At 41.1% G+C, this 25,897-nt stretch overlaps 1 long non-coding RNA gene across 1 annotated transcript; it reads right to left on the minus strand.

The window, feature by feature from the left end:
* Window positions 1-16,920: 16,920 nt before the first annotated feature.
* LOC139175105 (uncharacterized) lies at window positions 16,921-22,463 on the minus strand. Its single transcript, XR_011560468.1, has 2 exons — window positions 22,352-22,463; window positions 16,921-17,831 (listed from the first exon to the last, which is right to left on the minus strand). It is a non-coding gene; the product is annotated as an uncharacterized lncRNA (long non-coding RNA).
* Window positions 22,464-25,897: the final 3,434 nt, after the last annotated feature.

The following is a 25,897-nucleotide window of genomic DNA, read 5'->3' on the forward strand; positions in this document are numbered from 1 at the left end:
CTTACAACTGTAATCGCCAGGCTCCCTTACAGTTGTAACTCAGAGACTACCTGTATAATCTTACCTTAATTCTAGAGCCACACACCCTAGTTGCAGCTTTTCACACCTACCCTCTGCTTCTTACCTAGATTTCTTTTCCCACCGAGAATGGAAGCTTATGATTCAAGGACTTTCTCGAGTGGCAAGAACCACGTGAGTTAATATCACCCCACTTTAACTTTCAAGGTATTCAAAAGCGTTTGTTCAACAGCTTTTCAGAAGGAAAGAAAAGCTAACCAATTCTAGGCAGTTTGAAATGCCAGCTTTAACAACTGTGCTTAAATTTGCAAGACACGTTAAACCAAAGCACGGTTCAATTTTTGGGGAGCTCTAACAGCCTGCACAAACCCAGCTTTTGCAGCCTACAATTCAGTTTAGTGATTTCTCGACTTATTAGTGGTAACTTAAAGCATGTTTTTGTTAAGCCCCGTAGGCAGGCAGTTTATTACTTTAGCTGGCTTATTCTTAAAATGCATGTTTCTACATTCCAATACGTTACATTTTAGCATTCACAATTGTTAGCAGGCTACACTATGGGACGTGCGAGGCAGAAATGGTGAGAACTGACGTCTAACGGAATGTTTTAGCGAGTGCAGAGAAAAATGTTATGCCATAACTGCACATTTATATTTAAGAACCATTTATCAACGCATAAGAGAGTACAATGCTAAGTGTTTCTTGACTCAACTGATGATAAAGATATATTTTCCAGGCCTATTATAAACTGCATCACATTAAACAAGCATGCCTAGAAAAACAGAATCTGATGAAGTCACCTAGTTTGGGTAATAATGAAACGTCTGCAAAAAAACCCCCACCATTCTCAGAGAGAACAAAAAGACCTCTCATTTCAACCCAGAGCTACAAATATTCTCTTTTATTGGTTAAAAAAAAACCATTGGAGATGGACAGCACCATTATAAGCAGTGTTGGGTTTCTGCAATGCTGTCTACATGGGGCTACCTTTGAAGAGTGTTCGGAAACTGCAAATGTGCAGAACATAGCCATGTGAGCGGTCATAGGCCTGCCTAGGCATGCCCATGTTTCTCCAACACTCCACGGACTGCACTGGCTCCCAGTCAGTTTCCGGACTCAATTCAAAGTCTTAGTTATGACCAGTGAAGGGCTACCAAATTTTTTACTACCACACTGTGGGCATGGTTTATGCAGGATGCCCTGCATTTTCTTTCAATATCTTTCAGTGCAAATTGGGTGCTCTGGGGTGGAGCTCCATTTTTGCTACCCTACTGTGTTCCCCCCTTATCCGGCCAGTAGCCCACCCCTGGTTATGACCTATAAAGCTCTACATGGCATTGGACCACAATACTTGCGGGACCGCTTTCAGACGTATGAGTCCCAGCGACCGGTCAGGTCCCACAGAGTTGGCCTTCTCCAGGTCCCATCAACTAGACAATGTCATTTGGTGGGTCCTAGGGGAAGAGCCTTCTCTGTGGGGGGCCCAGCCCTCTGGAATCAGCTTCCCCTGGAGATTCGCACTGCCCCCATCCTCCTTGCCTTCAGTAAGTCTTAAGACTCATTTATGTCACCAGGCTTGGGATGACTAGACCTTGGCCTCCTGGCCGACGAATGTTATGTATGGTTGTTGTTTGAATGGGTATGATTAATTTTTAATATAGTTAATGATTTTAGAGTAGTTTATTTAATTTTACTTAATTGGATTTAGCGTATTGTATTTTATTGTTCTTTTTTTATATGTTGTAAGCCGCCTCGTGTCCTCGGAGAGGGGCAGCATATAAATCCAATAGTTAGTTAGATAGATAGATAGATAGATAGATAGATAGATAGATAGATAGATAGATAGATAGATAGATAGATAATGAACTAAATTATCTCAACTTAATGAACTCAATCTGTATAGTTTGGAGGACAGAAGGGAAAGGGGGGACATGATCGAATCATTTAAATATGTTAAAGGGTTAAATAAGGTTCAGGAGGGAAGTGTTTTTAATAGGAAACATCGCAGGCATGTTTCAATTCAGTTAATGTGGATTTACCAACCACGTCTGCTGGACGTTTGTTCCAAGCATCTACTACTCTTTCAGTAAAATAATATTTTCTCATGTTGCTTTTGATCTTTCCTCCAACTAACCTCAGATTGTGTCCCCTTGTTCTTGTGTTCATTTTCCTACTAGAAACACTTCCCTCCTGAACCTTATTTAACTCTTTAACATATTTAAATATTTCTTATCATGTCCCCCCTTTTCCTTCTGTCCTCCGGACTATACAGATTGAGTTCATTAAGTCTTTCGAAATCATGATTTCTGTCTCAAAAAGACAATCTGTGCTGGATGCTTTGTTAGGAAAAGTTTTTGGTGAGCTAATACATATGTTTTGAGTAAATGAATGGGTGTTATCTAAGGAATGTAGATAAAGACTAAGTTTGGTGTGCTTCCCAGACACAGATCAAAGCTGGCTCTAAATGAAATAGAATCTGTTCCTATGCTACTTTTAACCCTGCGTTTGCATTCATGTACAGTGATACCTCGTCTTACAAACTTAATTGGTTCAGGGATGAGGTTCTTAAGGTGAAAAGTTTGTAAGACGAAACAATGTTTCCCATAGGAATCAATGGAAAAGCGATTAATGCGTGCAAGCCAAAAATTCACCCCTTTTGCCAGCCGAAGCACCTGTTTTTGCTCTGCCTGGCTTCCCCTGAGGCTCCCCTCCATAGGAAACCCCACCTCCGGACTTCTGTGTTTTTGCGATACTGCAGGGAAATCCCAGCATCGCAAAAATGAGCGCTTCGCTGGGAACGGAAGTCCGGAGGTGGGGTTTCCCAGCAGAGGGGAGCCTCAGCGAAATTGCAGCATCGCAAAAACATGGAAGTCCTCGAAACCCCACCTCCAGACCTCTGTGTTTCTGCGATGCTGCAATTTCACTGAGGCTCCCCTTGCTGGGAAACCCCACCTCCGGACCTCCGTTGCCAGCAAAGCACCTGTTTTTGCGATGCTGGGATTCCCCTGAAGCATCGCAAAAACACAGAAGTCCGGAGGTGGGGTTTCCCATGGAGGGGATCCTCAGGGGAAACCCAGCAGTGCAAAAACGGGTGTTTAGCTGGCAACGGAAGTCCAGAGGCGGGGCATCCCAGCAGCAGCAGTGGGTTTGTAAGGTGAAAATAGTTTGTAAGAAGAGGCAAAAAAATCTTAAACCCCGGGTTTGTATCTCGAAAAGTTTGTATGATGAGGCGTTTGTAAGACGAGGCATCACTGTATTTCCTTGAGTTTGAATAAAGAGTGAGTTTTATTAATAAAGAAGTGATTTTTCCGGAGATTGGAATTTATCGGAAGCCCATGAAACAGAACAAACACCACCTCTAATCATAAGCAAAAGTTTAATGAGGCCTCGCCATTCAAAAGCAGTCTGCACAGACTCCTTTCCCACGTCACCATTTTTTACAGTCTCTCATTAAGTACAAGGCAATGGACTCCCTCTAAATCTTCCCAGCTTCCAATATATTTGTTCCACCTGAGAAGCGTTCTTTCCCTTTTCTATTAGACGATCGCTTTCCCAGGTAGCGCCAGCTGCATTGGGCTCCAATGGCTTGATTCAGCCGTCGTGATTTATGCGGCCTTTGATGAATGGCAGAGTGGGGTTAATTGGTTTGGAAGCTTTTTCTAGCGTCCTGGATTAATAGTGAAAAATGTACCTAGGGTGGGAAATGAGAAATCAGCACATGAGTATCGCAGGTCGAACAAGAAACTCCAGGATCATTTCCACCAGCATTGACAGGGCAAGCCACTAGAATATGAATCAAGAGTGGAGCCAACTGCTTACCAGCACTGATGGTGTCGTCTAGTTAGTCTAATGAAATGTGTTATTGTATTTGCAGAATAATCCTTGTTTACCAAGGTTGTGCACACACAGAAATGGTTAGATTGAGATTAGTTTATTTATTTATTTATTTATTCATTCATTCATTCATTCATTCATTCATTCATTCATTCAACGCAGTCTGCATTGGTTGCCGATCAGTTTCCGGTCACAATTCAAAGTGTTGGTCATGACCTATAAAGCCCTTCATGGCATCGGACCAGAATATCTCCGGGACCGCCTTCTGCCGCACGAATCCCAGCGACCAGTTCGGTCCCACAGAGTTGGCCTTCTCTGGGTCCCGTCGACTAAACAATGTCGTCTGGCGGGACCCAGGGGAAGAGCCTTCTCTGTGGCGGCTCCGACTCTCTGGAACCAACTCCCCCCTGAGATTAGGATTGCCCCCACCCTCCTTGCCTTTCGCAAACTCCTTAAAACCCACCTCTGCCGTCAGGCATGGGGGAACTGAAACATCTCCCCCTTGCCCATGTTGTTTTGGTGTTAGATTGTGTGCTTGTTTTTTTAAATATTCTGGGGTTGTTTTTTATGAATTTTTTAGCTTAACATTGTAATTGGATTGGTGGGTATTGGATTTGTTATTATGTATTGTTTTTACTTGTTGTGAGCCACCCCAAGTTTGCGGAGAGGGGCGGCATATAAATCCAATAAATCTAATCTAATCTAATCTTTTATTTGTTTGTTTGTTTGTTTGTTTGTTTATTTATTTACTTACTTACTTACTTACTTACTTACTTACTTACTTACTTACTTACTTACTTACTTACTTACTTACTTATTTATTTATTAGATTTGTATGCCACCGCTCTCCGTAGACTCGGGGCGGCTCACAACACAATAAAAACAGTTCCTGACAAATCTAATAATTTACAATTTAAAATTTAAAATAGTTAAGAAAACCCCATTTTTAAGCAGACATACCTACAAACATACCATACATAAATTATATAGGCCCGGGGGAGATATCTCAGTTCCCCCATGCCTGACGACAAAGGTAGGTTTTTAGGAGTTTGCGAAAGGCAAGGAGGGTAGGGGCAGTTCTAATCTTTGGGGGGAGCTGGTTCCAGAGAGTCGGGGCCGCCACAGAGAAGGCTCTTCCCCTGGGGCCCGCCAACCGACATTGTTTAGTTGACGGGACCCGGAGAAGGCCCACTCTGTGGGACCTAATCGGTCGCTGGGATTCGTGCAGCAGAAGGCGGTCTCGGAGATATTCTGGTCCGATGCCATGAAGGGCCTTATAGGTCATAACCAACGCTGTGAATAACTACTGTGAATAACTACTCAGCCACACACAGATATACTAACCTGAATTAAAGTTTACTTTGAAAAATAATGTATTCAGATAAACAGTCTAAAGTCATACATACAGTAGCCCACCCCTGGTTATGACCTATAAAGCTCTACATGGCATTGGACCACAATACTTGCGGGACCACTTTCAGATGTATGAGTCCCAGCAACCAGTCAGGTCCCACAGTGTTGGCCTTCTCCGGGTCCCATCGACTAAACAATGTCATCTGACAGGACCCAGGGGAAGAGCCTTCTCTGTGGCGGCCATCTGGAATCAACTCCCCCACCCAGAGATCAGGACTGCCCCCACCCTCCTTGCCTTTTGCCAACTTCTGAAAACCCACCTTTGTCACCAGGCTTGGGGAAATTGACTTACCCCTAGCTTTTCCATTTCATGTATGGTTTGTCTGAACTGTATGATTATATTTTATAAGGGTTTTTAAATTGTTTTTAATCTTGGATTTTTGTCTCATGTGTATTATTTGTTGTGAGCCGCCCTGAATCCTCGGGGAGGGGCGGCATACAAATCTAATAAATTATTATTAGTGTTATCGTTATGGTTATGGTTATTGTCATCTGATATTAGCATATTTAATCTAATTTTGGCGCAGCATGTTATCTTCTATTCCTGAAGTGAGTGTGGCATGCGATAAAAAAGTGAGTGTGGCATGTGAGTCTGCGGAGAGGGGCGGCATACAAATTTATTTTTTATTTATTTTATTTATTTATTTTGTCCAATACACAATGAAGGTGATAGAGGATATAGTAGAGATATGGGAGAGACTATAAGACAGGGGATGGAAGGCATTCTAGTGCGCTTATGTACGCCCCTTAAATCTAATTAAATCTAAATAATAATAATAATAATAATAATAATAATAATAACAACAGCAACAGCAACAACAACAACTATGGCACGTCTAACAAACCATGCTTAAATCAAAATTGTGTGCAGACCAATGTTTAAATCTCACACTTAGGGGTGCTTCGGAAGTATCATTTTGCTGATAGCATTAGAAACTTCCACGGTATTTTCGTTAAAGAAATCCCAACATTTCACCCAGATCTACTTCTGGGAGAAAAGTTTTGTCATGGTTACAGGGCTGAATCAGTTTCCGAGCTGCCTGGATTCACACAATGGAGCAGAGCAGTGCCTGGAGGCCCTTCCAAGAGGTGCCAATTGCTTGGTGATAAAATCAGCTTAACAATGTCAGGTTCTCTGCTTTCGAAAGCAACAGAACGGTAGATAAATTAGGGATTGGACAGGTAGAAATCCATGGTGCCTCTCTAGTCAGAGAAAAGGGAGCTTGTTCCCTGCAATCATTATAACAGTTTCCCTTTTAACGGGAGCAAATTATCGCTCCTTCTGCAGCAATGGGAGAGATGTGCAGCCAAAGGCGATCTACTGATCATGATTATCACAGCCAGCCAGGACAATGGATCTTGGGCTGTTAGTTCCCATCTTATTAGGGATTATTCGGAAGCCCAAAGAGATGACTGGGGAGAGGACACGCAGTTAATAGCCTGGCTTCAATCTTGCACCAAGATGAAGCTTGTTTAATCATGGTTAATCAAATCACCCAGTAGCGACTGGGTTTGTTCCATGAATTGTGGTGTATAAATAAATGATGCTAGGCTGGACTGTGGTTTGGGCTGAAGAGTAGCGCATGACTCAAGAGATCGTCGAAAATATGCTATGTCTTGCTGAAAAGATGTAGTCTCGTGCTTTCAGATTTTTTAATCACCCAAGCATCAGTCAAAGCCAGTATTTCAATATTTTGGGTTACTAAGCCTTTTTTGAGACCTTCCCTCTTTTCCCTTCCCTTTCCTTCCCTTTCTTTTCTTTTCCTCCCCTTCCCTCTCCTTTTCCCCTCCCCTTCCTTCCTTCCTTTCTCCTTTCCTTCCTCCTTTCCTTTCCTTTGCCTCTCCTCTCTTTTCCTTTCCTTGTCCTTTCCCTCCCCTCCCCTCTCTTCCTCTCTCCTCCCTTCCATTCCTCTCCCCTCCCCTCTTTTTCTCTTTTCTCTTCCTTTTTCCTTTTCTTTTTCTTTCCTTCACAATGGATAGAATGTAGTATTGCCCATCACCAGGAGTTCAATCCTGACCAGCTCAAGGTTGACTGATCTGCCATCCTTTTGAGGTCAGTAAAAAGAGGACCCAGATTGTTGGGGGCAATATGCTGACTTTGTAAACCACTTAGAAAGGGCTGTAAAGCACTGTGAAGCGGTATATAAGTGCTATTGTCATCTTCCTTCCTTCCTTCCTTCCTTCCTTCCCTCCCTCCCTCCCTTCCTCCACCACATTTTCTCTGAATTTGAATCTAACACATTATCCATATCTCCTATTTTTTCCTCCTTTGCAATTCCAACATCAGTCGGGGCGGGGGGTGGGTGGTATTTCATGGAATTGTTCCATATCTGTATCTGGAACACAAATGGTGGCCAGTGTTACCATCTTACCTTCTTTTCTTATTTTAGGATTAGAATTTGTCTATCAGTTCTGATTATTCTATTGCTTTCCTGCACACTGTACAAAATTAGGAAGAGGGTGTATCATGGGTTGGCTGTCGGGCCAGAAGAGCATCAGGGGCTTGGAGTTAAATCTAAAGTCAGCTGCAATAGATTGTTGGTTTTTTTCTGCCTGCAGAATATTTTTTTGTCTTTTTCAATTTCTGAGCTGTGTTGGCAGTAGGTGAATTTACTTGGCCCAAGGAGAAAGTTGGCTCACACAATTGGTTTGAATCAACAGATAAGCAACTGGCAATGGAAAATATAACCCTCAATATTACTTCTAGCTTGTATAGCTGGAGGGAGGAACAAAGGGACGGATACAATCAGTGTCTGGCCCAAGCATTGAGATACCTCCATCAAACTGGCTCTCCCACAAAAGTGTACTTTTAAAGATTACAATGCCGACGGAAATTTAAAACTGCAACAATGACACCAGGACTAAACGGGTAAAGATTGAATGTCTGAAAGGAAAACATTGGAAGGGAAAACGTTTTTAAAAGCATATAATCACAGCTACCAGAATAACTTATGCTCAAACACGGGAGAGCCATACTATTCCATCTGAAAGCCAAATCATCGAAAAGGTTTACAGATGTGCTGAGATGGATGAAATTATGAGAGACATTAAGGTATAATGGGGTATAATCACAATTCAAAGTGTTGGTTATGACCTATAAAGCCCTTCATGGCACTGGACCAGATTATCTCAGGGACCGCCTTCTGCTGCACGAATCCCAGCGACCAGTTAGGTCCCACAGAATGGATCTTCTCCGGGTCCCGTCAACTAAAGAATGTCGCTTGGCGGGACCCAGGGGAAGAACCTTCTCTGTGGCGGCCCCGGCCCTCTGGAACCAACTCCCCCCAAAGATTAGAATTGCCCCCACCCTCCTTGCCTTTCGTAAGCTGCTTAAAACCCACCTCTGCCATCAGGCATGGGGGAATTGAGACCCTCTTCCCCCTAGGCCTTTACAATTCTATGCATGGTATGTATGTATGTATGTATGGGGTTTTTTTTATATTAATGGGCTTTTAATTATTTCTAACATCAGACTACTATTGTACACTGCTTTATTGTTGCTGTTAGCCGCCCCGAGTCTCTGGAGAGGGGCGGCATACAAATCAAATCAAATCAAATCAAATCAAATCAAATCAAATCATAAATAAAAAGGGGGGAGCTGATTCCAGAGGGCTGGGGCCCCCACAGAGAAGGCTCTCCCCCTAGGTCCCGCCAAGCGACATTGTCTAGTCGATGGGATCTGGAGAAGTGCTGCCTCTATGTTGGTTGAGGCAGGCAGGATTCCCTCGAGTACCACTTGTTGGGGGAAGGGAAAGGGAGGGTCTTGCCTTCTTTTTCTGCTCAAGATCCCCATGGACAATTGGTGGGCCACTGTGTGACACAGAATGCTGGACTCAATGGGCTTTGGCCTGATTCAGCCTGGCTCTTCTTAGGTTCTTATGTTCTTAAGGCCGACTATGTGGGACCCAACTGGTTGCAGAAAGTGGTCCTGGAGGTAATCTGGTCTGAGACCATGTGGAGCTTTATAGGTCATAACCAACACGTAGAATATCGGAGCCTCTCTATAAAAAACCCCCTGGTCCTGCCAGGCCCATTTGGTGCCTGGAAGTTTGTAGCCGCTTAATTCTGTTCAGGATTGTAGCCGTCAGCCCTTCTATTGACAGAGGTGAAAGGGTTCAGTTGGCTGTTCTTGTTAGAGGAAAATTGAATTGCCTTGACTTTTTATTATGAGCCTCACCATTCCGTTCAACATTGTTCAAGGCGCTCCTGAGATCAAGACTTCAAAGGAAAAACCAATCAAAACAGGCTCTTATGAAACACGGCTCCCCTATAAGATATGCTTGGTCTCTTTATCAGTCAAGATAAGAGTGTCCCCAGGGAGAAATTAGTTCAAAATGAGTTACGACCTCCCTTAATTCATCGCCCAGAAGCAGGGCATATTTTATTAAAGCGATCATAGGTTTTAGAGATCAAGAGCCTATAGAAAGGAGCGCAAGATTACTTTCAACTTTCTGCTAAATCAATAAGATGTTTGTTTTTTTAAAAAAAAAGTTATTTAATAAGTGCAACAAGAAGGTTCAGCTTCCTAAAATTGGAAATTAGGTTAAATCACATACCCACAATGGAGAAATGGTTGATGGAACTTGCAGGAGAGGGTTAAATTACTGTATTTATCGGATTATAAGATGCACTTTAGTTTTTGGAGAGGAAAATAGGGAAAATAATCTGCTTCCCAGATATTCATCTGGCTAGCATCCTTAGTCCGGTCAGCTTCAGCACATTATTTTATCCCCTAGTTAGGGCTTTAACAAAACTTTATTCAGAGATAGTAACAATGAAAGCGCTTGCAAGCCAGTAAGAGATGGGAACACCATTAGCACCTGGAAAGAAACATTCGGAGCAATGGAAAAAACCCTGCAAAGACTTAGGGCTTGGAAAACATCCTTTGCAGAGAGTAACAATAAAAGAGCTTGCAAGCCCCTAAGAGCTGGAAACATTTTTAGGACCTGGTTAGTACCTTGTTACTACCTGGAAAGAAACATTCAAAGCAAGTAAAGCAATGGGGCAAAGAAACTACAAAGACAGGGTTTGGAAAACATTTTTTACAGAGAGTAACAATGAAAGAGCTTGCAAGTGAATAAGAGCTGGGAACAATGTTAGCACTTTGTTAGGGTTGGAAGGAAACATTTGGAGCAAGTTAGACCAATGGGGAAAAACCCTTGCAAAGACTTAGGGGCTTGGGAATATTGTTTGCAGAGAGAAACAATGAAAGAGCCTGCAAGGTAAGAACTGGGAAGATCGTCAGCAGCTAGTTAGGGCTGAAAAAAAGGTTATATTCAGAGAGTAAGACGCACCCCAATTATCAGCCTCTTTTAGGGAGGAAAAATCTTATACTCCAAAAGATACAGTAACTTTTGATCAGGGAAAGTACTACTTACATTTATGGCTGACTTACAGATTTTGTCATGAAACAGGGAAAAAAATTATTTATCATTTGTGGTTATTTTAATAAATTAAAAAATCCCGATAATGGGGGGTAGGGGGGACAATTTTTTTTGTAATCCTAGAATAAGAGATGAGTTTCCAAATTGTACCTATATGTTGCTGCAAAGGAAATCGGAAGCTGCTTTTTTTCTTTCAGCACTTTTGCTTTTTCCTTTCTTCACTCTTTGCTTCTGCTCTTGCTCTGCTCTTCATTAGTGTTCTTTGCAAAACTTTTAATAAAAGTTACCAAAAGGAAAAAGAAGAGGAGGAGGAGGAGAAAGAGAAGGAGAAGAAGAAGAGGAGGAGGATAAGGATGAGGAGGAGGATAAGGATGAGGAGGAGGAGGAGAGGAGAAAGAGGAAGAAGAAGAAGAAGAAGAAGAAGAAGAAGAAGAAAAAGAAGAAGAAGAAGAAGATTTTTGTTGCATAAAAATCAACTTCCAGAAGCACACTCAGATAACTGGTTCAGCTGGATTCATTAACTTATTTATAAACATAGTAATATATATTATTGGCAACCTTTAGTCTTGAAAGACCATGGAAAGATAGTGTGGCTAAAAAGGCCAATCCGAGAGTGGCAATCCTTTCAACATTGAACACAGATTTATTTTTATATATTTATCTAAAATAACAATGTAGATTCTTCTTTAAGTAGTTACAGTCATTGACTGTGTTCACACCTCTAATCAATCATGCCTTGCAGGCCATAATGGCTAAGCCAAAACAAACCCAGCCAAGTTAAGGTTCAACATCCTAGCCAGCAAAAGTTTCCATTTCTACGTGACCCAATATTGGAGCACATAGGAAGGAATTCTCCCATGGTTTGTTTTAGAAACACATCCCTGACACCATTGGAATTAATAAGGAACTGCTGAGTTTGGGCGACGTAGAAACATAAACAAATGATCAAATCGCCATCTGTCATGGTGTCTATTTCCTCTATATACATATTTCTTTTGACACAATCCTATTTCTCACTGTGCTGATTTCACCTTTGAAACAAACAGAACGTATGTTGAGAGCTGTTTCTGTCTATCTTTTAGAATGGAATGGAATGGAATAGAATAGAATAGAATAATAGATCAGGAGAGAAAAGGAGAGGAGGAAAGGGGAGGGAAGAGAATATTGGAATGAAGAATAGAGTAGAGTAGGGTAGGGTAGGATAGGATAGGATAGGATAGAATGAATGGAATGGAATGGAAAGGAATAGAATAGAATAAAATAGAACAGAAATGGAATGAGAATGAGAATAGAATAGAATAGAATAGCCATACTGGTAGGAAAAAGTAAGTGGAGCCCTTCACCAAATGGGATTGGGAGGCATAGAAGTCAAATAAATTACATATAAATTAAATTAAAACCCAAAATGTCCAGTTGCCTCATGAAAAAGCACCTTTGGGACAAACCCTGGATGATAGAATCTCTACAGACTCTGACCTGAAGGCTCCCTCCTTCCCTCCGCCTCTCATAATAGGGTTGATTTCAGAGTTGCGGTTTAGAACACAAGAGCGTAATTTCCAGCTCAACATTTCCATTGTTCATCTCATCCTGCAGAATTAATTTTCGGCTCAATGGAGACATGCAAATGAGCAATTGGAAATGGTAAAGCGAAGATAGGCCCCGAGATATTTGGCTGGCTTGTTTTCCCCACTCGTGCTTCCAAGGAAACTTAATTTGCTTCTTGATTGGATTACGGCGTAAAATACTCGCTCGGTTCGGAAGCCTCGAGAAACCAGCCGGAAGAAAAAAGGAAAGGAACACAATGCCCAAGAATGGGTTTTATTCACCTTGACCAAAGAGGACTTTAGGGACATCTCCACTCCAGTTAACCTTAATTTAAAAACCGGAGATTCAAAGAAGTGCAGGAGAAGCAGCGAGGAAGAAGTTGAAAGTTGTCAACTCATTGCTGTTCTACTCATCCTCCCATACCTGTTTCCACAAGGTCAGAGATGGCCTTAATTGCTGGGGAGAATGTGCTCGGGAGGACAATTAAAAATATGTTTTGAAATATCCCAGCGTGTTTAGCCGTTGCCTCAACCATTACACACTGACAGAGGCTTTAATCTAATAGGGGAATACAATTCCTCCTGCTACCCTGATTATGAACGATCATGTTCTGTCTAATTAAGAAACATTTTGCTTCTCTCGCTCCTTTTGCCTCCGCAAATAACTGGAGGAATGTCTTTGCTTTTATAGTTCTTGCAGATTGTTATTATTTCAACAACACAACACAGCAAACGGGATCACATAGAAACATAGAAGTCTGACGGCAGAAAAAGACCTCATGGTTCATCTAGTCTGCCCTTATACTATTTTCTGTATTTTATCTTACAATGGATATATGTTTATCCCAGGCATGTTTAAATTCAGTTACTGTGGATTTATCTACCACGTCTGCTGGAAGTTTGTTCCAAGGATCTACTACTCTTTCAGTAAAATAATATTTTCTCATGTTGCTTTTGATCTTTCCCCCAACTAACTTCAGATTGTGTCCCCTTGTTCTTGTGTTCACTTTCCTATTAAAAACACTTCCCTCCTGGACCTTATTTAACCCTTTAATATATTTAAATGTTTCGATCATGTCCCCCCTTTTCCTTCTGTCCTCCAGACTATACCAATTGAGTTCATTAAGTCTTTCCTGATACGTTTTATGCTTAAGACCTTCCACCATCCATCACGATGATGGATTTTGTATTTTATCACCAGTTGGGTGCTTCCCAAGCACCTAGGACTGCATGATGTAGCGGCGATGGCTGGGGAATTCTGGGAATGGAAGTCCACAAGTCTCCCAATTGCTCAGGTTGGACACCCCAACTCTAGACAGATTCAGTCCCCTCCCCTGGAGAATATTTAGCAAAAAACTGCTCACCAGCGTTGCTGCCTGCAAATGAAGGGAAGATTGCCAGTATAATTTAATCAATCTGCTTTTATGGTTTAATATGGCTAAAAGGAGTTGGACATATTATGTTGTTTGCAGCTTGTTAAAACTACCCTGTGCTTTTTATTCAGTGTTAGCGGAGCTGAATTATGAGAAACGTCTGAGATTTTTCTTCCTGGTTTCCCAAAAGCCATCAATTTTCCAGAAAATAATTTAGTCTCTTTGTTGGCCTTCTTTCTAATATTTCTAGTATTCCAAATTACCTCCCCTCATCCTCTCTCCCTGCTTTCTCTATTATAATGCCAGTTGTAACATACTACTACTACTACTACTACTACTACTACTACTACTAATAGGTTCGCCTTGTGCACCAGTTGCGACCCTACTTGGACTGGGAGTCACTGCTCACAGTGACTCATGCCCTTATCACCTCGAGGCTCAACTACTGTAACGCTCTCTACATGGGGCTACCTTTGAAAAATGTTCGGAAACTTCAGATCATGCAAAATGCAGCTGCGAGAGCAATCATGGACTTCCCCAAATATGCCCATGTTACACCAACACTCCGCAGTCTGCATTGGTTGCCGATCAGTTTCCGATCACAATTCAAAGTGTTGGTTATGACCTATAAAACCCTTCATGGGACAGGACCAGATTATCTCAGGGACCGCCTTCTGCTGCACGAATCCCAGCGACCAGTTAGGTCCCACAGAGTGGATCTTCTCCGGGTCCCATCAACTAAACAATGTCGCTTGGCAGGACCCAGGGGAAGAGCCTTCTCTGTGGCGGCCCCGGCCCTCTGGAACCAACTCCCCCCCAGAGATTAGAATTGCCCCCACCCTCCTTGCCTTTCGCAAGCTACTTAAAACCCACCTCTGCCGTCAGGCATGGGGGAATTGAGATCCTCTTTCCCCCTAGGCCTTTACAATTCTATGCATGGTATGTATGTATGTATGTTTGGTTTTTATATTAATGGGTTTTTTAATCGTTTTTAGTATTGGATTACTATTGTACACTGTTTTATTCTTACTGTTAGCGGCTCTGAGTCTCTGGAGAGGGGCGGCATACAAATCCAATAAATAAATGAATGAATAAATAAATGAATAAATAAATGAATGAATAAATAAATAAATAAATAAAAACTACTACTACTACTACTAATAATAAAAATAATAATAATAATTCACAATCTGTCAGTTGCAAAAGGCCACCATATTTGGATATGCACGCATCTTACGAAAATGCATCACACAGTCCTAGACGCTTGTGAAGTGTTCGACTTGTGATATTGTGATACGAAATTCAGCATATAAATCTCATTTACTGTGTATTACTGTTTTTTTGTGAATAAATAAGAATAAGAATAAACAGGGGTGGAAGGGATTCTGGAGGTAGTCCAACCCCTGCTTGGGTAGGAAACCCTAAACCACTTCAGAAAAATGGTTATCCGACATCCTCTGAAAAACTTCCAGTGTTGGAGCATTCACAACTTCTGGAGGAAAGCTGTTCCACTGATTAATAGTTCTGTCAGGAAATTTCTCCTTAGTTCTAAGTTGCTTCTTTCCTTGTTTAGTTTCCACCCATTGCTTCTTGTTCTCCCCCCAAGTGCTTCAGAGAAATACCCGGCCAACGGTTTTAACCGTTGGCCGAAATTGCCTCAGGGGCGACGGCGACGGTGATTCAGCTCTTTCGAGCTGCGAACTTCCGGGTTCTTTGGAAACTGGAAGTTCGGCTTCTGGCAGCGCGCCAATGAGAGCGTGCTGCCGGCTTGCTGAGGCGGGTCCACAGATCGCCCTATTTAAGGGCGATCTGCATGGGAACCGCATCGTTTTTCTTTTAAAGCGAACACCCGCCCACCCTCCGCTATCACCAGTGTGTCCTAAGGAGGTCGCCTCGGGGCCGAATAGGAATTTTTTGCGGCCTCCCCTTTAGAGGCGGCCGTTTTTTCACCTATTCCACACTGACAGGTGCGGATTGGATTGGTTAGGGGGGGTGGCGCATTTAGATAATAAATAGGCCTCCCTTTGGTCATTGGGGTTTGGCAGGTTTGGGGCAGAAATGGGCAATTAGAAGCAACTGCGCATGCTCCTTTCAGGGCATCATTAAAGGGTGATGGACCGCCTCTCTCCAGGAACTAGAGGTTCGAGCAACGTCGGGGATTGGAGAGAGGATGTCCATGGGAATCACCGGATCCAATGTCCCACGGGGATTGGAGGGTGATCTCCTCCCACACGCAGGGGCGTGGCTAGGATCCAGGTGAAGGTGGTACCTTCTCCTGGTTCAGCAAGGAGTTATTGCCCAATGTTGCCAAAGAATGTTATGGTAGGAATTTCCGCCCCGTTAATTTTGGCTCTGCAGGTCCTTAGTTTGTTTTGAATTAAATATTCAAATTTATGTATTCAAATTTATTTAAAGTTATTTAAAGTTATTTAAATATGTTAATTAATAAATGACTCTTAATTAATCCACAATCCATGTCTCAGCGTCTTTACTCCGCCTCCGGGGGCAATAGCTTGATACCCTCTTCTTTGAGGCAGCCCCTGAGATATTGGAACACTGCTATCAAGTCTCCCCTGGTCCTTTTAATTATACTAGACATGCCCAGTTCCTGCAACCATTCTTCATATGCTTTAGCCTTTAGTCCCCTAATCATCTTTGTTGCTCTTCTCTGCACTCTTTCTAGAGTCCCAACATCCTTTTTACATCTTGGTGACCAAAACTGAATGCAGTATGCCAAGTGTGCCCTTACCAAGTCATTATATAGTGGTGTTAACACTTAGAACCATAGAAACATAGAAGACTGACGACAGAAAAAGACCTCATGGTCCATCTAGTCTGCCCTTATACTATTTCCTGTATTTTATCTTACAATGGATATATGTTTATCCCAGGCATGTTTAAATTCAGTTACTGTGGATTTACCAACCACGTCTGCTGGAAGTTTGTTCCAAGGATCTACTACTCTTTCAGTGAAATAATATTTTCTCACCACATGATCTTGATTCTTTGTCTCTGTTTATGCAGCCTAGTACTGTGTTGGCTTTTTTGTCAGCTATTGCACACTCCTGGCTCATATTTAAATGTTTGTCTACTATGACTCCAAGATCCCTCTCCCAGTTACTACTATTGAACAAGGTATCGCATATATAGTACCTGTGCATTTTGTTTTCAATACCCTCAGTTCAGGTAACTTTAGGGTGGGGGGAAGTTTGACAAAGTTTCTGAACTGCATTTTTGAATCAGCACCTTTTTGTGTTGTGAAGTGTTACTAAAACTATGGAAAAAAAGCAATGTCTTCATGCATCTTAAATAACACGAACGCTTCTTGCTGAGAGAGACAAAAAAAACCCTCACAAGTTGCAGTTACAAGATGGCACTTTATTGGCAGCAAACCACACCAAAAAACATTTCATCAAGAAAGACAGTGCACCAAACCTCTATAATTAGAAAAATACTAACGGGGTTTACTTAAATAGCAGTAGGTTGGAAATATATCTATTTCGTAGTTTTAGGCACAATGGTAGCTTGAGAAGAGCAAAACAGAGACGAGGTCAAGGATATATAAATTACATTTTAAAGAATGACAGGCAGATTTAAGAGCAGTCCTGTTTCCTGGATCCCTTCCCCTATCTCCTATGACTGCATCGGGAATATATTTCAGGACTTCCTGGAACACAAGGTGAATAACTGATCTACCTTACTACCCAGAAGATCGTGCCTAGCGGTCAGTGGAGCAGAAGAAAGAGTTCACCATCAGAAAGTCAAGCTCAACATCTGGAAATACTTTATTTTGAAATACCCTTGGAAGAGGTGATCTCAAGGGCTCTTTAGCAAATCCAAGATCCTTCTGGGGCAAAAGAACCATCTGGAGCAGCCTAGTTAGGATCATTTCCAGAAGTTGGTGGAAGAAGAGGTTGATCATTGGATGATAGGTCTTCCTCAGATGGAGGTTCGACTTCCTCTCCCATTTCCGTCTCTATGATTTCATTTCCATCTTGCACCATAGACGATCCGGGTTCTAGGTAGGGTATTTCAACCGGAACTTCAGCCATATGGTGCAGCTCTTCTTCTCCTGGGTTAAAAACATCAGGGAAGGCTTCAGAAGCATAATCGGTCGGTTGAACGGCTTCTTCCTGCACGCTGGTGTATTCACACTTGCTCGTCTTACCACCCATCTCTCAATATGCAGCGACACAACAGGCCAAGGAACTGATCTATTATGGGGATGGCAAGTTAACAGCAGCAGCAAAGTTGCAGTGAGAATTCACCTGGAGGAGAGCACAACAGTGAGTTATGGATCTTTTATTAGGACTGTAATGAAAAATTTGCTCCTTGAAACTACTGTATTTTTCGGAGTTTAAGATGCACCTTTTTCCTCCCTAAGAGAGGCTGAAAATTCAGGTGTGTCTTACACTCTGAATCAGTGTTCCCTCTAATTTTTTTTGGGGGGGTGGGCGGAAAAGTATAGTGTCTGAGTGGCAGTCCCTTTGGGACTGGGCGGCACAGAAATAATAAACAAACAAACAAACAAACAAATAAAAAACCCACCCTGTTTTGCCTCAGAGAATTTCGAAATAAAATACTGTACTGTGTGTCTATAACAGTGAGCTCATAATAGGGCAACTCTATCAATATCAAAATGCCACTTAAATAGTTGAGCTAGTTTCAAACTAGATTTTGATTTTCTTTCTCTCTTCCTTACTCCCATTCTTTTTCTTTCTCTTTTCCTTCCTCTCTTTTTTCTATCTCTTTCTCTCTCTTCCTCTCTCTCTCCTTCCCTCTCAGTCTTTCCCTCTCGGCTTCTGGGCAGGTTTGGAAAACTCTGAGTTGATGATGATTTTTAAGTGAGCGATTGCTCACTGCTCAGCTTACAGGGAACTATGCTCTGAATGTAGCAATTTTCAAAGCTTTTTCTCCCCAGCCCTAACTAGGTGCTAATGATCATCCCATCTCTTATCTTGCAGGTTTTTTTATTGTTGCTCTTTGCTGAGAATGTTTTCCAAGCTCTAAGTCTTTGCAGAGGTGTTTTTTTTTCATTACTCTAACTTTCTCCAAGTAAGTTTCTTTCCAGCCCTAACCAGGTGCTAACAATGCTCCACCTCTTATGGCTTGCAAGGTCTTTCATTGTTATTATCTGTGAAGGATGTTTTCCAAGCCGTAAGTCTTTGCAGGGTTTTTTTTTTCATTGCTGTACTTGCTCAGAATTTTCCCCCCAGTCCTAACCAGGTTCTAACAATGTTCCCAGCTCTTATTGGCTTACAAACTCTTTCATTGTTACTTTCTCCAAATAAGGGGTTTTTTTAATCCCTAACCGGGATAAAATAATGTGCTGAAACTGACCAAACTAAAGATACTAGCCAGATGAATATCTGGTAAGCAGATTCTTTCCCCTAATTTCCTCTCCAAAAACCAAGGTTTTACCTCATACTCCGAAAAATACGGTACTAGTTGCAAAAAAAAAAAAAAAGAGGCATTCTATTTCAAGAAGAAGAGTGATATGTTTACTAATGTTGGATCAGAGGGCCTTCAGCCAATAGTGCAGTAAGAATAAATTGTTTGGTGGACACAACTGGGCCCAGAGATACCTGTGGTGTATCAACTACACAACAGACACCTAATCTCTTTTCCCAGGGACACAGCGGTAGCAAGAAAGAAAGCATCTGCCTGTAGCATCAGAGTCCCAGCGGGCAATCTTAGGAAATGAAAATAACAGTCAAGCAGTCCAGTAATTTATCCAAACTGCATTTCTCTCTCAAGGGAAAAGAAGAGGAAAAAAAAGACCAGTAAAATAAGCTCGGGTGGATGGAACGAACAACTTCATATTCCTTGACAAACTGGTGTTTGTGACATCAGACTCCCTCTGCAGATATGCTGTGAGAATACCCAAGAAATGTTCACAATTGCAAAGAGAGGATAAAGAAGATATGTTGCCTGACCTTCAAGATGGCTAGATTAGGGGAGGGGACTTTGACTAGCTCACCCCTAATAGACCAGGAGCAAGTAATGAAATACCTCCAGATGTTTAAATATGTTTTCTCCCAGCTTAAGCCAGCATTATCTGGGGCAAGAGATTGTAGAAGATATTACAAAATATCTAGAGCGCACCCAATTCTCTATCCCTATAATAGAACTTAAATGGTCCCATCTAGAAGATAGAAACATAGAAGATTGATGGCAGAAAAAGACCTCATGGTCCATCTAGTCTGCCCTTATACTATTTCCTGCATTTGATCTTAGGATGGATATATCTCAGGGACTGCCTTCTGCTGCACGAATCCCAGCGACCAGTTAGGTCCCACAGAGTGGATCTTCTCCGGGTCCCATCAACTAAACAATGTCACTTGGCAGGACCCAGGGGAAGAGCCTTCTCTCCTTGCCTTTCATAAGCTACTTAAAACCCACCTGTGCCGTCAGACATTTGGGAATTGAGATACTCTTTCCCCCTAAGCCTTTACAATTCTATGCATGGTATGTATGTATGTATGTTTGGTTTTTATATTAATGGGTTTTTAATCGTTTTTAGTATTGGATTACTATTGTACACTGTTTTATTGTTGCTGTTAGCCGCCCCGAGTCTCCGGAGAGGGGCAGCATACAAATCCAATGAACAAACAAACAAACAAACAAACAAATAAATATGTTTATCCCAGGCATGTTTAACTTCAGTTACTGTGGATTTACCAACCATGTCTGCTGGAAGTTTGTTCCAAGCATCTACTACTCTTTCAGTAAAATAATATTTTTCCTCCAACTAGCCTCAGATTGTGCCCCTTTGTTCTTATGTTCACTTTCCTATTAAAAACACTTCCTGAACCTTATTTAACCCTTTAATATATTTAGGATACCTTAATAGAGATACCTTCTCTATTTAATTTCATGTGGACTAGTTTGATATGACCCATCCTCCCATTGCTTTCATAGGGGTATTCTTAATACAAGTGATATTCAGCTTGTTGTATGACTACTACCATTTTAAAAATTAAGGTTGACTGAAAATTTGGTTTGTATTGTTTCTTAATTGGGAGATATGTTATGAATACCCAGCTGAGCACCATATAGTCACAACTCCAAAGGCTTTAAATAGCTTAATAGCTGCAGGAACATAATTGTTGCCAGACTGACCTACAAATTTAGCAATTGCAAAGATGTTTTTTTTTTTTTTAAAAAACCTTTTGCTAAATTTTTGAATCTAGCTCAGGAGGAGGCAAAGCTGGCTCTTCTATGTCTTGTGGACTTCAACTCCAATCATTCTCACTCAGGAATTCTGGGAGTTGAAGTCCACATGTCGTAGAAGAGCCAGCTTTGCCTACCCCTGCCCTGGAATAAGCACAAAGCCTGTTTTACAGGACCAGAATTGAACTTTGGCACCAAAAAAGAGATTTTAGAAGCTAAGCCCATTTCACTGCTTTGGCTTAGTCAACATTCTCTGGCAGCAAACCAGCTTTGTGTAGCAACTTGATTAATCTTGTTAATATAGAGGACTTTTTGCAGCTTGAAGTGAAAGATAAATGGTCTCTTCCATTTACCTGTATATTTCCTCTGCGGGCAATTAAGTAAGCCATCTAAACTAGCTAACCAGCTTTAGTTAACCATGGTGAAAAGCTTAATTTAACATTGTGCCATGGTTTAGAATAGAATAGAATAGAATTTTTATTGGCCAAGTGTGATTGGACACACAAGGAATTTGTCTTGGTGCATATGCTCTCAGCGTACATAAAATAAAATATACATTTGTCAAGAATCATGTGGTACAACACTTAATGATTGTCATAGGGGTCAAATAAGCAATGACGAAGCAATATTAATAAAAATCTTAGGATATAAGCAACAAGTTACAGTCATGCAGTCAACATGGGAGGAAATGGGTGATAGGAATGATGAGAAAAACTAGTAGAATAGAAGTGCAGAATTAGTAGAAAGTCTGACAGTGTTGAGGGAATTATTTGTTTAGTAGAGTGATGGCGTTCGGAAAAAACCTGTTCTTGTGTCTAGTTGTCTTGGTGTGCAGTGCTCTGTAGCGACGTTTTGAGCGTAGGAGTTGAAACAATTTGTGTCCAGGATGTGAGGGGTCAGTAAATATTTTCCCCGCCCACTTTGTGACTCCTGCAGTATACAGGTACTCAATGGAAGGCAGGTTTATATCATTATAGCTGAAGGTTCTATGATGTATTGAATAAAATCTCCATTGGATAAATTTGACCCAGCATTCTACTAATTTTACGTATTATTAGAGTTGGAAGGGACCATGTAGGTCATTTAGTCCAACCCCACTCAACCAGGAGTGCCTACACCATTTCAAACAAATGACCATCCAATCTGTTGTATTCCATTGTATAGATCATTTTATAAACCAAAGTAACTGGCTTCACACAGCTCACTAAGCAAGCTTAACCACATTATGTCTTAGAATGTGTGAACTCAGATGCAGAGCTAAAAGAATTATGGGCCTGTGTCAGCACATTTGCTTGCCTGCTATTAACACCCCACCTTTTGAAGTCAACTATGGGCCCACCGACATGTAGTTGCCTTATTTGCAATTAGTTTTATAGGATGCCGGCCATTGACTCGACAAGCTAATGGCATAATTTACATACCATAAAGCTATAAAAGAGCAACCTTTATTGATAGCTACATGCTTCCCCTGCTGCAATCGATATCTTTTCAGAAGGAGACATAACCCTTAGCCTAGTATTCTACTTAATGCTTGTCAGCTCTATTAAGCATCTTTCTACAAAAATAAGGCTTTTCTTCCACAAACACAACCCACACCAAGAAGAAACAAACTCACCAGCAATACTCTTCACCAAATCATCTCATTTCCTGCCTAGCAGGAAACACTTTTATAGTATCTGGGAGTCACACAGATATTACCCAAAAAGGCTTTCCCATGAGTCTCCAAATGGTAGTTTTGCTAAACTAGCATTCCTCTGAGGGCTGCAGCTATTGGTTGAGGCTAGAGTCAATCTTCCAGCTGAAATCAGTTAACTGCCAAGGTAGTTAACTGAAGTTTAACCTAACATACATCCTTACCCCTTTAGTTTAGGTATGAAGTAGGATACAAGATGAATCACTCATGCTTGAATTTGCCAGATCTAATCACTGTAATTTTTATTTTATTTTATTTTAATTTGCCAAACCTGTATTTATTTTATTTTATTTATTTATTTTGTCCAATACATAATGAAGGTTAATGAGAGTATCAAAGAAAGAGAGAGAGAGAGAAATAAAGCAAGAAAGAAAGAAAGAGAAAGAAAGAAAGAAAGGAAGATTGGATAGGAGTAAAGATATAAGAATAAAATGCAATACATCAATTGAGGATAGAGGAGGAGATATATGAGTGGAAGAAAAGAAATATGAGATAAATATGAGATAGGAGAGACAATTGGACAGGGGACAGAAGGCACCGTAGTGCCTTCCTGTATAGGATAGTAGTTTGTATAAACATAAGTAAAAAGTAATGATAAAAAAGGGGCAATAGGACAGTAGGACAGGGACAGTAGGCACAATGGTGCACTTATGCACCATTCTCTCTTCTATCTCCTGTTACAGTTTTGAGTTAGGGTTTTGGACCAAAAAAAAAGGATTCAGCTTTATAAGAAAAATGGAAGAGAAGCAATACAGGTACAAAGTATCTCTGTCCTTCCCATCAAGTTTCTAACTTTGAATTTGTCCTTGTGTGAGTCAATTTGTCTGTTTTTACACTTACAAATGATAGCCAAAGCTTTTATCTTGTAGAGGTGGGTGCTGTGATCTATATCCTACTATTACTTTTCTTGTGCTTAAATTGAGAGTTTGAGCATGAAACAGATCATAATCCTTAAATATATCAAAGTCCTTGCTAGACTCTTCTGGTAAATTGATTGGGGAAAGTTCTTTAGCAGGGCACATTTGAAGAGGACAGGATTTGGTTCTAATAAAGGAATATTTCCAGCTGAAATAAGGGGTCATTAGTTGATTTCTTGCAGATATTTCATTACCCAAACTAGATAACGGGGAGAAAGGGGGAGAGGTCAACTGTAGACAATCTAAGGTTGAAGATTTGGGGGTTTGGGGAAGAAACCCCCAGAGTCAGGCAGTGAATTCCAGGCATTGATCACTCTGTTGATGAAGTTGTTATTTCTGCAGTCTAGTTTGGAGTGGTTTACATTGAGTTTGAATCTATTGCGTGCTCGTGTGTTGTTGTGGTTGAAGGTGAAGGTGTCACTAACAGGAAGGACATTTTATGAACTACATTCAGATCAGATCGGAGGCGAGGTAGTTGCAAATTGTCTAATGGCAGCATTTCAAGTCTGGTGGAGTGAGGCATTTTGTTGGGAGAGGAGGAGTGAAAGACTCTTCTTGTGAAATATTTCTGGACTCTCCTTCCCTCTCTCTCTCTCCAAAGGAGTGTCAGGAAGCATTTCAACTTAAAGAATTCCCTTTAGGTCAAACTCATTTCATGGTGGATGCTGGGTTTTGTCCCCTGGCCAGAGAATAAAAGATAGCGGAAAGCAGGCAATGCGGATGCCAATTTTATTTTATTTTATTTTTTTCCAAAAGAAGCCTCTGAACAGTCATTTCCCTGGGATTGTTGGTAGACTGAGATAAAGAGGAGCCAGTGCTAATAGGCTTCTAACAATACAGGTTTATTTCACAGGCAGCTGGCTGTGTTTGCTTCCTGTCCTTTACCTGTGTTTGTTCCATAGAAACATAGAAGACTGATGGCAGAAAAAGACCTCCTGGTCCATCTAGTCTGCCCTTATACTATTTCCTGTATTTTATCTTACAATGGATATATGTTTATCCCAGGCATGTTTAAATTCAGTGACTGTGGGTTTACCAACCACGTCTGCTGGAAGTTTGTTCCAAGCATCTACTACTCTTTCAGTGAAATAATATTTTCTCACGTTGCTTTTGATCTTTCCCCCAACTAACTTCAGATTGTGTCCCTTTAAAAACACTTCCCTCCTGAACCTTATTTAACCCTTTCACATATTTAAATGTTTCGATCATGTTCCACAATCCCCTTATTTATTTATTTATTTGCATATAACCGTGATGCGGAACCTACCGCACATGTGCCACAGGTGGCATGTGGAGCCATATCTGAGGACATGTGAGGCATTGCTCTATGTCAGTTCCAGCCAGTGATGGGCTCCTACGGGTTCGGTCAGGTACCCAGAACCGGTAGAAAAAAATTGATTTCCCCCCCCCTCTTTTTCCCCCTCTGAGCTCTGGGTATGGCAGTAAACGAGGTTGAGTGTGTATAATTTTAGAAGAGCTGTGCGTGCGTACGTGTGTGTACATACACCTACAGTTTATATAGTAGATATGTTTTTGTGTGCCTGTGTGTAAGATGTATGTACAGATATAGAATTAAATAGTATATTTTGGATGTTCAGTAATAGTAAATAGATAGGGAAATTGTATCTCTTTGAGGCAAGGAGAGGCCAGGCACACATAATAATAATAATAATAATAATAATAATAATAATAATAATAACAACAACAACAACAACAACAACAATTATAATTATTGTTGTTGTGGTGGTGGTGGTTATTATTATTATTATAAAAAAGTTTTGCCATCGTTAGGTAAAATATTAGATTGTTCTATGCTAATATTCAAGAGTCAGGCATAGTCAGTGATGGGCTACCAAATTTTTTACTACCACACTGTGCGCATGGCTTATGCATTTTGTTTCAACATCTTTCAGTGCAAATTGGGTGCTCTGGGGTGGAGCTCCATTTTCGCTACGCCACTGTGTTCACCCCGTCCGGGGCAGTAGCCCACCCCTGATTATCTACTATATAAAGCTCTTCTAAAATTATACACATTCAAACTCATTTACTGCGATAGGAAAAACATACCGAGAGCCCAAAAATATCAAAATTTTGCTACCAGTACTGCGTATCTGACCGTAGCCATAGAAGGCCATCACTGGGCATAGTTTTGGTAGCTATAGCAAACTTCTCTTTTTATTTAGACCTTCTAGGGAAGGCTACATGTGATTATTATTATTTTTTTAAAAAAAACCTTCTGTCCATCCATCTACCCAGCTATCTCCTGGAAGAAAACAATGGCAAATTCTTTTGTGATGCTGCCAAGAAAATTGCATGGCTGCAGTCAAGAGGAATCAAGCTCAATTTATGAGTGTCTTTACTCCTGACTGCAAGAACCAACACATTAGCTACACACGCATTTCAGGGAACCCATTCTTCTGCTTCGGGGAGGAAAGGGGAAAGAAATATCAAAGGCAATATCTTTTCATAGAACTAAACGAGAATGGTTTAAAAATAAAAGAGAAATATTAGGTGGAGGGCTAATTAACAACTGCTTAAGTGCTGCATAAAT

This window comes from Erythrolamprus reginae, chromosome 12 (genome assembly GCF_031021105.1).
Source record: "Erythrolamprus reginae isolate rEryReg1 chromosome 12, rEryReg1.hap1, whole genome shotgun sequence".
In the NCBI taxonomy this organism is placed as follows: domain Eukaryota; kingdom Metazoa; phylum Chordata; class Lepidosauria; order Squamata; family Dipsadidae; genus Erythrolamprus; species Erythrolamprus reginae.